Source organism: Schistocerca nitens, chromosome 7 (genome assembly GCF_023898315.1).
Source record: "Schistocerca nitens isolate TAMUIC-IGC-003100 chromosome 7, iqSchNite1.1, whole genome shotgun sequence".
Classification (NCBI taxonomy): domain Eukaryota; kingdom Metazoa; phylum Arthropoda; class Insecta; order Orthoptera; family Acrididae; genus Schistocerca; species Schistocerca nitens.
In genome coordinates this window covers 236,157,081-236,171,437 of record NC_064620.1, presented here as the reverse complement: position 1 = coordinate 236,171,437, position 14,357 = coordinate 236,157,081, and the positions used below count along the sequence as shown (strand labels likewise).

The 14,357-nt window shown below is 46.1% G+C and overlaps 1 non-coding gene across 1 annotated transcript; it reads left to right on the top strand.

Moving 5' to 3' along the window:
• The first annotated feature begins 380 nt into the window (after positions 1–380).
• Trnas-cga (transfer RNA serine (anticodon CGA)) lies at positions 381–455 on the top strand. The gene has a single exon. It is a non-coding gene; the product is annotated as a tRNA-Ser (tRNA).
• The last annotated feature ends 13,902 nt before the right edge of the window (positions 456–14,357 follow it).

The window sequence follows — 14,357 nt, the reverse complement described above, 5'->3', positions numbered from 1 at the left end:
TGCCAGTACCTCGTCTCCTAGGCCATTAAGAGAGCTGAAATCTGAGCTCGTAGTTGCCGTGGTGGCCAGCGAGTCAGGGATGGCTGGGTACACCGCCCCTGAAGGGAGCTTGCCAATGTCCCCATTCATGTACACGTAAGCATCCTCTGTAGGGCAGCCAACATCTGAGTAACACCAAATGGATCTATCAGACGTTCCTCCATCAGCCTTGTTTTCAAATACATCCGCATTTGGATTACTGGGACTAGGAGTCACCGCGGCGTAGAACACTGCGAACTCTGGGTGCAGCTGCGGCGGCACGGGCGCGGGCGCGGGGCAGAAGGGCAGGAAGCAGTCTGACATGGTCCCGCGAGCACATGTCTGGGCGCACTGCCGAGTTGGACTCGGTAGCTCAGTTGGTAGAGCACTTGCCCGCGAAAGGCAAAGGTCCCGAGTTCGAGTCTCGGTCGGGCACACAGTTTTAATGTGCCAGGAAGTTTCATATCGGCGCACACTCCGCTGCGGAGTGAAAATCTCATTCTGGAAACATCCCCTAGGCTGTGGCTAAGCCATGTCTCCGTAATATCCTTTCTTTCAGGAGTGCTAGTTCTGCAAGGTTCGCGGGAGAGCTTCTGTAAAGTTTGGTAGGTAGGAGACGAGGTACTGGCAGAAGTAAAGCTGTGCGGGGCGGGCGTGAGTCGTGCTTCGGTAGCTCAGTTGGTAGAGCACTTGCCCACACAGTTCGGCGCTAGCAGCCGTGCGAAGCGGAGGTCCGATACTTCCGCCTGTGCGGCGTGTGCGAGTGTTTGTTTACTTGTGGACTTAGTCTGCACGCGGGCTAGTAACAACGATCATGGCGAACAAGTACAGGAAAACTACATTACGATTCAATTTCTGCAAAGACTACGAACGACCAAAGGCTTTAGCAGTGGAACGATTCATTCGAGAGGACGTCAAGATACCGCCAAACGATATTATCGGAATTCACCTATCCATCGTTAGTCCCACGGTGTATGTTAAGATGGTAAATGACGCGGCGTGTGAGAGAATTCTACAGGCGACAAAAGCAGGTCTCCGATTTTGCCATAGTGACGGGAATGTCGGCACGGTAACTGTAGAACATGCTGGTCTGGGTATACGGACAATACGTGTTTTTGAGCTGCCATTTGAGCTCCCGGCTGACGAAGTTATCGAGGCTTTTAAGCCATATGGCACAGTACATGGTCACACAGCAGAACGCTGGACACAATTCGCCACATACCCCGTTCTTAACGGAGTGCGGCAGATCACTATTGATCTTCAGAAGCATGTACCGTCCTATCTGACAATTGGTGGTTGTCGGGCGGTGGTGATTTACGATGGTCAACCACGTACATGTTCTGGATGTGGCCAGGAGGGACACCTCAGGTCGAACTGTATGCAACGGCGGATTACGCAACTGCCTTCAGATGTGCGGGAGCCGTCGCCGGCGATGACAGTACTACCGATCACCTATGCCAAAGCCCTCACTGCGTCCGCTGATGACCGAAAGGACACAGCCCCGGTGGAAGATCAAGATGGCACTCTCCGAAACCTTGTCGCAGACGTCGGGATGACAGAGCATGCTGCTCCGTCGAGCATACAATCTACGGCGACAACACCAGATGAGACCGAACTCCCACCAAGCACACCGATAGTACAAGAAGCAGTTCCAGCCACTACGGATGCTGTTCCGTCTGAAACGCACTCTGAGACGGCGTCATTAGTTTCGACCGAACTCCCGCCAAGTTCAACGATGGGACTCGAAACACTTCCAGTTCCTACGGATGCTTTTCTTTCGGGCCGCCGTGATTCCCTGCAATCTGAGGACACGGACGGAAGATCACGCAAACAGCGTTCCCCGAAAAGGAGGAAACGGTGGCGTCGCACGACATCTCCTCGGGATGACTCCCCTTGCCCCGACGACGATGTGCCTGTGGACCAAGACGACACAGTAGCCTCTACGAAACAGGATGAGGCACTGGGAACTGTTCGATCCGACCCACAGCGGTCTGTCGCATTGACGGTACCGGTACGTGGTGATGCTGAAGAGAAATCACAGCCAGTTGGCTCTCCAGACGCAGATGCTGTGGCTATGGACACGAATATATCACAGCCTGAAAAGATAATGTATGAGGATATTGAGGAGGCGCCGGACGTCATACAGAGGCAGCCGGCACTCACGAAGACGGACTAATAATTGCTGAAGGTGAAGGGAGAGGGGCGAGAGAACGTCTTCTAACTCAACCCCCGGCGCCGGTGCCGGGAGATGTTTTTGCGCCTCGACAGAGTGGGATTCAACGCCATGCGAACCGTATTGCGACATTAAATATCAATGATGTGCGTTCACCGGCCAAAATACACCTATTGAAGGAAACGATTTGGGCATCTGATGTGGATATTGCTTTGCTGCAGGAAGTCCACATAGCTGCACTCCCATACATCGCAGGCTACCAATCCTATTCGTCACATGGAGATCACAATGGGAGTGGGGTGGCAGTTTACGTGCGAGATGGCTTCCCAGTGGAAAACGTGTGTTATCTTCCGTCGGCCAGGGGAATGGCTTTCACGACGTTTGGGACACGCATCATCAATCTTTATGCACCGTCGGGAAACAATCGGCGGCGGGAAAGGGCGCGATTTTATGCAGAAGACATTGCTCCACTATTCCATGGACGTTCTGAATGTGTAATAATTGGTGGAGATTTCAACTGTGTTCTCAGCCAGAAAGACCAATGGCCGCAAGCAAACATCAGCCAGGAGTTGCGAATCGTTGTCAACGACCTTGTACTTAGTGACACGTGAGAATTACGACATGGAGCTGCACCGGGATACACCTATGTGACAAGTCATTCGGCGAGCAGATTAGATCGCATTTATATCTCACGGGCTCATGCAAATGATGTCCAGGACGCGGAACGCTGGCCATTGGCATTTTCCGATCACAGCGCTTACATCTGTACGGTGCTTCTTCCCCGTAGAGAGGTGTGGAACAGTAAGGCCCCGTGGAAACTAAACATTCAACATCTACATGATACTGAATGCCGTCAACGGATCCTTGAGACATGGACGATGTGCGAGCGAAGGGTGGGAAGGTATGCGACGAAGCTTGATTGGTGGCTGACTTGTGCTAAACCGGCACTTCGCCGTACGTTCATCTCATATAGCAGGGAAATGGCAGAATGGCGCCGCCGTACCACCGACTTTTATTGTGCAGCACTGCGCGACCTGGATGATGGCCCGCCGGGACAGGACATCTGGATCGAACGCAAAAGGATAAAAGCTAAACTAGTGGCTTTAGCTCGGAAACATCTTCAGGGAACCATGGTGCGCGCCAGATGTCACGATACGGTAAGGCACGAGATTCCTTCCATGCACCACGTCGTGAATGAACGAAAGCACCGACGACGCGTTTTGGTACGGGAGTTAATCACCCGCGAAGACCGAAGAGTGACGCGTCAAGCGGACATTGTCTCTGCATTCGTCGACCATTACCAACACATCTATCGGGAAGAAGCAGCCTCTTTCGATGACCTCGACCGTTTAGCCACGTCCGTCTCCCGTACACTGACGGTGGAAGCCGCGGGAACCTTACTGGAAGCCATTAGCTGTGAGGAAGTACATGATGCGATCGCACAAGGTGCGTTGAATCGGTCCCCAAGCATTGATGGGCTACCTGCTGAATTCTATCGCGAATTTCGCAACGAAATGGCACCGCGATGGACGGAAATGTACAACGAGATGTTAAATTCCGATGCGCCTATTCCACCGGCTTTTATGGAAGGCCTCCTGGTGCCAGTACATAAACCGAAGCCAGGAATTACGGTCACACATTATCGCCCCATCACCCTGATTAATGCCGACTATAAGATCTTTGCACGGTTGCTAGCGTCCCGATGTCGCATGTTAATTCGTAGCGTTCTCTCTCCGGAACAGACGACACCGGGTGGATCGGTGAATGTGCAAACAGCTACTGGCGAATGCCGTGATGTGATAGCGCTGTCGGAGGAGTGCCGGCTTAAAGCGGCGATGGTGGCGGTTGATTTTGACAGTGCTTTTGATAAGGTGCGCCACAACTATCTGTATGCTGTACTGGAACAAATGGGTTTTCCAGACCGTTTTACTGGTCTCATTAGAAGGATTTACGGGGGCGCACAATCCTTGGTACAGGTTAATGGGCGTATAGCAGGGCCCATTCAAATTCGACGATCCATTCGCCAGGGCTGCCCTCTTTCGATGCTGCTGTTCGCGATAGCGTTGGAACCATTAATTGGGAGGCTCACCAATTCTCTTTCTGGGGTGGAACTACGGGGCTACACCTTCAAATGTCGTGCCTATGCGGACGACCTCCTGCTGCTCGTTCGTTCTGAGGAAGAGGTGAAGACGGTCCTTGAACTGTTGTTGGACCACAGTGTGACGGCGGGTAGTGCAGTGAACATGAACAAATCAGCGGCAATGCCGGTGGGAAGGGGCCTTACGCCGGAAGAAGTCAGTCCGTTTCCTTATGTGCAACGATTCCGCTATCTCGGCATAGACTTTACCTCATCTGTAAAACATACTGCAGCAGTTAACTACCGACGTATGTTACAGACAACACGTACCATGGTCCGACAACATCTCCTACGGCGCCTTGATCCTTTGCAGCGAGTCGAGTACCTGAACACTTATGTGGTTTCTCGAATGGTGCATATTTCGCAGATCCTGCCCCTACCACTCACGCTCGGACGTCGACTTCAATCAGCACTAGGCTATTTCGTGATGATTGGATCGCCCCTCAAGGTGCGATACGAAACGCTCACTCTCCCTACGGACAAGGGGGGACTCGGACTTACGAATGTTCACTGCCGTGCGACGGCGCTCCTTCTAGCCACGATGTATAAGCAATGACGTAGCGGGCGTGATTCCCTTACATCCCGCCTACTGGATCTCCTGGTTCCAGCGTCCCTCACACCTCCGGTGGCGGTGGGCATCATTACGCCACATTTTGCGCATGTCTCAACATTTATCGTGGAACTTAGTTATATCAGAGACGAGCTTCCGCGCACGAGACCGCCATGCGCGACGGATTTTTATGTTTGGCTGCTACGACGGATAAGTTGTAATGTAATTGAACTGAAACACCCCAGGTTGCATTGGCCGAAGATTTGGAGACATGTGCACCAAAAATTCTTTCCTACCTTCGTTCGGGCACTGTGGTTCTCTGTCGCCTGTGGCAAGTTCAACACCCACCAACGGCTCCATGCAATTCGACTAGTGGACACTCCAATATGCCCGAAATGTCACCAAGTGGATGACGACCATCACCGCTTAACTTGTATCGCGGTGGAGGACGTCTGGCTCCTAGGAAGACAGATGGTGGCTTGCTACCTCCGTGTGACCCCGCAACATATTACACCTGCTTCCTTCTTACATCCGGAGAGTGACTACTTTCCGGCGACTAAATCACAGTCGATCATCTGGATCAAAGGTTGGACGATCGCGTACCTCTATGGGGATACTGCCACGTCGCGACTTGACTTTTGGTATTTCTTGCAGCAAGCCCACAGTGAGGTTCATAGATGGTCCCACTATCGGAAAACCTTTGCCAATTACCTTCAGGCAGTCTTCCTTGACCCCCCACGCACTTGGAATGTGCCGGGTGCAGTCGGTGTGCACATTTGACAGCTGATGATGAACCTCTCGCTTCTCTCACGACTCACTATGTAATGCACATACTATACGATGAAATGGTCTATATGTTCCTTTTAACAGAGTGATCCTTCTTGAAAATAAATAAATAAATAAATAAAAACAACATCCCTGTTCCTTTCAATTTGTGATTTGTTTTAAAATCTTTTGTTTTCTTTCTTTTTGGCAGAGGATGCATTTCATTTAGTGTTTGTAAAAAAAAAAAAAAAAAAAAAGTGGTTAGCGTTACAGTCCCGTAATCACCGGGTCGCTGGATCGACTCCCACTAGTCAGTTTTTTTAATTTCTAACACAGTAATTTTCTTTACAAAAAAAAAAAAAAAAAAAGTGGCCGTGCGGTTAAAAAAAAAAGAAAAAAAAGAAGTTGGTAGAGCACTTGCCCGCGAAAGGCGAAGGTCCCGAGTTCGAGTCTCGGTCGGGCACACAGTTTTAATCTGCCAGGAAGTTTCAATTCACATGATGCTGAATATGGAGCACGAAAATATTGATTGCATGTCCCGCAACAAAAATTTGTAAATAATATACAAATAAAACTTTAAACCAAGTTTTCTCAAAACTACGTTTCTATCTTGTAGGTACCATTATTTCCTGAATGGTTTGTCACAGAATGTTGAAATTTTCTACAGTTGTTCCAAGACAACAAATGAACGAACACATGCACATTTGGCATTGTGCGCGTATTTCTTCTGAAGTAGGCCAAAAACAATTATAAATGTTATATAAAAAAAGAAACCAAATGTTTGAAAAAATATTAGACCGTTTCTACAAATTCGTTGTGCCTGAATTTCCACTAGATTAAAACCGTTGTTACTGAAAAATACATCCTAGTTTCAAGGTTCCATGTTTAATAGTTTGCTCAGAAACTGTACCTGAATACCGCGGAAATTTCCATTGCCGGCATAGGGAAGATGGCTCGTGCCTGTCTCTCCTTCAGCTACACCGGAATGCTAGTTGAACATAGTTCTTTGTACGAACATTTCCAATGGCAGGAAATTAATAAATCACTCAGACGAGCATTTTGCCACAGGGCCGCGTTGTTAAGCAAAAAATCAATTTAATTTAGCACTTTAAAGATGGCTGGAAAACTCCAAAGACGATTATCTTCAAAAATGTTTAAGAATTCCATCGAATTTGTTTGTCGTATTCAAATTTGAGTCCCGAACTTTACGTACCATAAATATGAAAAATTACAAGAATCCGGTTGCCTTGTGTCTCCTTGTAAGACCAATTTGTGCTTACCAGAGACTTCTGTTCGGCGTAGCCATTGCTATGGCGTTGGCGTGAGTTATCGAAGAGCGCTGGATCGTCGTTTGGATAAGTGAACTTCAATGAACCGGAGCGGTAAGGCGAAGAAGAGTACAATTCGCCTGGCGTGTCGGCCAGCCTGTGTAACTTGTGTTACGTGCGGGAAGTCCACCGCTCAGGGGTTGCGCTTCGCGGTCACAAAACGTCCCAACCTTCTTCAGTTATGGAGGGCATCCCAGAATGTTCATAACCAACATTACGTTGGAATTTGTCAACCGAATTGTTGATCGTCAGCATTGTGGGACCAGTCTTTCTAAATTTATTGATAAAATCCTCTAGCACCTGTTCATTTGCTATACCACGCAGTCACAAAAAACCACGATTCCTAAGGGGCTCCGGAAAGGCTCAAAATCATGAAAAGTTCAATTTTTACTTTTTTGCGTTTTCTGAATCTGCAGACTATTACCTTTTAATAGATATATAATTTATTCAATTCCGAAGACTACAACTATTTTTAATTTTTTTTTGAAATGTGTTCTACATGGGCGTGACCCACTGTGGCGCTGTTAAACTGCTGTCAAATGGTGTTATTATTAACGTCCGTGTTCATCAGGTACATTTTAGTGATGTGAGATAAAGTATGTGTTGTGGCTAACCTGTGATGGTTCAATATATATCGCTGGAATGGGAACAAGACTTCGGCGACTGAAAGCTTCGTACAAAAAACAAAAACTCAGTGACGGAAAAGGGTTGGATGGGAAAGTTAACTTACAGTGTAATTGACAAAATACAGAACTATTATGGAATAGCTATTAGGCAAAATACACAAAGTGTCGACGAAATGAAGAAGGCTGTTTGGGCTCTTTTTTTTCATACTTCTTCAACCGATGAAAATCCCCAACATAGCTTGTGTCCCAAAGAAGAAGACAGTTGGTGTAAATATAACAAAGGATTGCTAACTGGTGAAGTGTACACTCATAAGCATAGTCTGCCTCATGCAATAATGGAGGTGATAAAACCTATTTTCAGAGACTTAGCAGCACCTGAACTGTTGAAAAAGTGTATTCACGGAAAAACTCAAAACCCCAATGAAAGTGTAAATAGTGTTATATGGTCGAGAATCCCCAAGACTGTATTTGTTGGAATAGAAACACTTCACTTTGGTGTGTATGATGCTGTTGCGACTTTCAAAAAAAATGGTTCAAATGGCTCTGAGCACTATGGGACTCAACTGCTGTGGTCATCAGTCCCCTAGAACTTAGAACTACTTAAACCTAACTAACCTAAGGACATCACACACATCCATGCCCGAGGCAGGATTCGAACCTGCGACCGTAGCAGTCGCACGGTTCCGGACTGCGCGCCTAGAACCGCGAGACCACCGCGGCCGGCGACTTTCAATGATGGCAACATTGTAAGGTGCAAGGTATTTAGAAATATGGGAATGAAGATAGGTTCTAACATGGTACGAGCGATGCTTGCTTTAGACAAGGAACGCCTTCGGGCTGCAGACAGGGCTGTAAAGAGTCTAGAAATACAAGCAAGAGTAAACAGGAGGAGGAACAAGAGGAAGCTGGAGGAGGAGTTTGCAGAGGATGAAGATAATCCATCCTATGGACCTGGAATGCACTAAAAAGTTAATCCAATCTTTGTCGCTCGATTCCCAAAACTTTTATTTTCTCATATAAATTACATGTTTTCTAAGGATCTTCCAAACATATTTGTTTCAAACTTTCAGTAAATGTTACACAGTACCTTCTGCATAATTTAACACAGCCTTTTTCCAAAAAACTGTATTTTTGAATATATAAATAAAAAATTGCAAAAAAATGTTGTGAATTTTCATTACAATTGAAAAAAAATCATCTTTAATAACTGAACTAAAATTTTGTAAAATCCCTGTGTTAAGTTGTAGCCCATATTCCAGTAAATAATCTGTAAAAAGTTCAACTTCCTACATCAAATACTTTGTGAGGAAAGATGTAATTTATAAGCGTTATTTTAACATTGCAAGTATAGGGCGTTCCGGAGCCCCTTAAGCGAGCATTCTTATTTATTTAACCTGATCTAATTACGGTCATCAGCCTCTCTCTTACATCGGACCAGGGTTACGCACGCACAACTCATTTTTTAACCTCATAGTTATCTAAGAACTAATAATTTTAACGTGACAAATAGTATTAAAATGATTTGAGTGTCCATGGAGACATAGTCAGTAAACAATACTGACTATGAACTTATACAATTAATAGTGGCAGTCCTTCTACCACTGCTTCTACTACCACTAATAATGTTAATGTTGATAATAATAGAAGCTGTAATAATAACAATAATGACAGTAATGATAGTGGCAGACATGGAAAGATTTTATAGGTGCAGGAAATATATGTTTTTTGATATAGCCAGTTCTGGGGAAAGGATGTTGAAGGAGACTGCACCAGCTAAGAATACTAGGACATGTGGAAGATCTGGTTGGAAAGAGGGATATACAAGAGTTAATAAGTGCGTACAGGGACAATAGTAATCTTATTGTTGCTTTACCAGATATGTCATTAACCTTCTTCTGAAGTTGGAGATATTATTAAGTTCTCTAATACAATGCACGAGGCAGTCCTACCGCTGAGAAGAATTTCGAGAAAGTGGCTGAACGACGGAGTGGAACAGAAGGGGTTTCGCTCTGATGCGAAAGAGTGTTTCTACAATGTTGTTCAGACAAGAGCGTTAAGGTTGAGGAGAAATATGAGTGTAGGTCTTCGTTGATAAGGCAGCATACAAGACATAGTGTATAGAAATCGATGTGCATGTCTGCACGTAACCTGGATAGCTGGGCATGTGATGGTGAAATATGATGGAAGATCTAACATCACAGAATAATGAACACAGTTCAAGGCACCATGGACTTTCCCGAAAGATGCCTTGAGGGATAGTTTCTCTGTAATCAGTAACTGGAACTGTGAGTGTTTGTACAGTTTATGTTCCATTTTCAGGTCAAAAGTGATAAACTTTTCATAATGTTGTGGGGCATGGAGAGATGCTGATGCCTTCTTACGTGCTCAATCCAATTTAGATTTGTCTCTATTGTTGCTCCTAGATTCTTTGACGAAGGAAAGAAGTTGATATTTGTCCCAGCTTGTGTTAAATATGGTACGGATTCCCAATATTTCGGGCTGACGAGTGTAGTATGTCAACCAGTAACGGTTTGGGTTTTTCTTGGTTTGAGCTTTAACCGTATGTCCCGTGCCCGTTTTGATAGAGGGTACTGGTGGGTACTAGAATTTTCGATAGCTGTCTTCAGGTTTATGGATTTTATACTTAAATACATCTGGAGTAGGTACAACTAGAGGGCATCTGCTTACATGCAGTATTTGCAGTACTACAAAACTGATGACACGTGAATTATCTACAAATAAAAGAGTATAGACTAATACCGAACGCTGGGGAGCGCCTGATGCTACCTGCCTCCATTATGACTTTGTGGTACCAAACACTAGGCGTTTCTGGCGAGACGGCAATATGAGGAAAACCATTGTACTGCACTTCGCGAGAAATCTAGGCTGCTAAGTTTGGAAAGTAAAAAATCGAATTCAAAAGTCTCAAAGGCTTTCTTGAAATCTAAGAAGCACATGATAGTCGCTTCTCATGTGTCCATGGTAGTGCTCTGATCCGTGGTAGTGTTCTGGTCCTCTGTTACCATTATTATGGCAGATGATGTGCTACAGTGCTTGCGGAAACCTGATTAGGATTCGTTCAAATGGTTCAAATGGCTCTGAGCACTATGGGACTTAACTTCTGAGGTCATCAGTCTCCTAGAACTTAGAACTACTTAAACCTAACTAACCTAAGGACATCACACACATCCATGACCGAGGCAGGATTCGAACCTGCGACCGTATCGATCGCGCAGTTCCAGACTGTAGCGCCTAGAATCACTCGGCCACTCCGGCCGGCTGATTAGGATTTATCTAGTAGTTGTTTGTGATTAGATTATTGGTTAGCTGGTCGTGGACTACATGCTCTGCCGAAAAAAAAATGGTACACTAGGAAGACGACCTCGAGTTTGATCTGATGATGGCATATGCCACCTGCGGAATAGTAGACGTACTGATAATGGTTTCAGCGTCGTCTGCCAACAGATAGCGTAGTGGCACAGCTGCCACAGCGTCATCTGTCTCTACCCTTTAACAGGGAATGCTCACAGCCACAAGGCTCAGTGTGGTGCGAAGATGTGAAACGAGCAGGCAACCATGCCACGGAGATGCACTCGTGCTTCCTACAGCGAACTAAGTGAGTTTGAAAGGGGTCAAACTGTGGCCTTCCAGTGGCGGGATGATGCTTTCGGAGAACCGCCACGCAAATTGGATGTGATGAGTCAGGGAGCGAAAGGCTATTTACAATTTGTACAGAAACCAGATGGCAGTTATAAGAGTCGAGGGGCATGAAAGGGAAGCAGTGGTTGGGAAAGGAGTGAGACAGGGTTGTAGCCTCTCCCCGATGTTATTCAATCTGTATATTGAGCAAGCAGTAAAGGAAACAAAAGAAAAATTCGGAGTAGGTATTAAAATTCATGGAGAAGAAGTAAAAACTTTGAGGCTCGCCGATGACATTGTAATTCTGACAGAGACAGCAAAGGACTTGGAAGAGCAGTTGAACGGAATGGACAGTATCTTGAAAGGAGGATATAAGATGAACATCAACAAAAGCAAAACGAGGATAATGGAATGTAGTCAAATTAAATCGGGCGATGCTGAGGGGATTAGATTAGGAAACGAGACACTTAAAGTAGTAAAGGAGTTTTGCTATTTAGGGAGTAAAATAACTGATGATGGTCGAAGTAGAGAGGATATAAAATGTAGACTGGCAATGGCAAGGAAATCGTTTCTGAAGAAGAGAAATTTGTTAACATCGAGTATAGATTTAAGTGTCAGGAAGTCGTTTCTGAAAGTATTTGTATGGAGTGTAGCCATGTATGGAAGTGAAACATAGACGATAACCAGTTTGAACAAGAAGAGAATAGAAGCTTTCGAAATGTGGTGCTACAGAAGAATGCTGAAGATAAGGTGGGTAGATCACGTAACTAATGAGGAGGTATTGAATAGGATTGGGGAGAAGAGAAGTTTGTGGCACAACTTGTGTAGAAGAAGGGATCGGTTGGTAGGACATGTTCTGAGGCATCAAGGGATCACAAATTTAGCATTGGAGGGCAGCGTGGAGGGTAAAAATCGTAGAGGGAGACCAAGAGATCAATACACTAAGCAGATTCAGAAGGATGTCGGTTGCAGTAGGTACTGGGAGATAAAGAAGCTTGCACAGGATAGAGTAGCATGGAGAGCTGCATCAAACCAGTCTCAGGACTGAAGACCACAACAACAAACAACAACGAGTCATTTGTGCAACGATGCTGGTATCACTGATCACGTGAATAGTCTCACGCCCGTAGACGATGTGATGGATGTCCACGCAGCACAGATGCCCCCTAGGATCGTCGTTTTGTAAGGGCAGCAGTGGCAGATCTTACATATACCACAGCACGGGAAGAGAGCTTGTGAACACACCTCTAGCCCGTCTTCCACTCGCACGTCAACGTCGTCCGCCCCAGGTAGCTTAGTGGTCAGCTCGACAGAATGGCAATCACAAGGGCCCGGGTTCGATTCCCGGCTGATTAAGAGATTATCTCCACTCAGGCACTGGGTGTTGTGTTGTCGTAATCGTCATCATTTCATCCCCAGTGACGCGCAAGTCGCCGAAGTGACGTCAAATCGAAAGACTAGCACCCGGCGAACGGTCTACCCGACGGGAGGCACTAGTCACCCAACATTTGTCTACTACCACAACGTCGACGCGCACGGTTCGACTGGTAGCGTTAGAGGATCACATAGTAGATGGAATCGCGCACTGTGGTCTTCAGCGATGAAAGCAGATTCTGCTAGCATGCAATTGATGGTCGTTTGCGCTTATAATTTAGCCCTGGTGAGCGGTGTCTCCTAGATGAGCGGATTCGTCCTAGATACAATGGCCCCACCCCGGATCTTACGGTCTCGGGTGCGACAAGGTACGTCTGTCTTCGTTGATCCATTATGGACCATGGGACAACGGCTGACATGTATTTCTTGATCCAATAATTTACCAACAGCCGTATGGTTCAAATGGCTCACCCTTAGAACTTTGAACTACTTAAATCTAACTAACCTAAGGACATCACACACATCCATGCCCGAGGCAAGATTCGAACCTGCGACCGTAGCGGTCACACGGTTCCAGACGGAAGCGCCTAGAACCACTCGGCCACACCGGCCGGCCACAGCCGTGTGTATTATAAAAATTTATTTTATTAACTTCTTATGTGCTACCAGTTTCGGCATTACATCTTCAGGCGCCACACGATATAGTCGTCAAATCGCTGTACACGGAAGGAGCCATATAACTGGATCCGTGAATCAAATCGTTATGCGACAGCTCTTGGTGGCCAGGCGACACATAAGAAGTTCATAAAATAAATTTCTACAATACATACGGCTGTTGGTAAATTATTGCATCAAGAGGTACAACTGTCGTTCACCTTTGCTGTTTCTGGAGGGGGCGCTAACCAGTGCTCGGCATGAGCAGAATGTTGTGAGACCTGTTCTTTTGCCATTCTTGCAATGGAAAGGTGATATGTTCTTCCAAAGGATAATGCTCGCTTCCTTTGAAACTGAAGTGCCCTGCAAGATGTGCAGCAACTTCCTTGGCCAGCACAGTCTCAGAATTTGTCTCCAATGTAACACGTGTGGTATATGATGGGACTTGTGAACCAACAACCTCTGCAGAACTTCGTGAACAGGTAAAGCAGGCTTGGAGTAACGCTTCCCAGGACAGAGTCAGCACCAGCACTGCCGCCGGTGAAGGCTACGCCACGTTGTAACATGGGCGTTTTAGCATGCATCGATACGTGGTACTTCAGAATGGCTTGTGTTATTGATTTGTAAGTGTTATCATTTCCTGTACTCCATATGGACTGTTGCAACAATAAATCTGGAATGAATAGGAAATATCTGAAATTGTCTACAATTTTTTTCCCGTCAGTGCATGCTGAGTCCAGCGCAAGAAGAATGCAAATAGATCGGTAATCATATGGTGCTCTGGGAATGACCTTTTTAGGTAGTGGTTTAACTAGTCCTTTTCTCCAGACCTCAGGGAAAGTACACTACTGGTCATTAAAATTGCTACACCACGAAGATGACGTGCTACAGACGCGAAATTTAACCGACAGGAAGAAGCTGCTGTGATATGCAAATGATTAGCTTTTCAGAGCATTCACACAAGGTTGGCGCCGGTGGCGACACCTACAACGTGCTGACATGAGGAAAGTTTCCAACCGATTTTTCATACATAAACATTAGTTGACTGGCGTTGCCTGGTGAAACGTTGTTGTGATGCCTCGTGTAAGGAGGA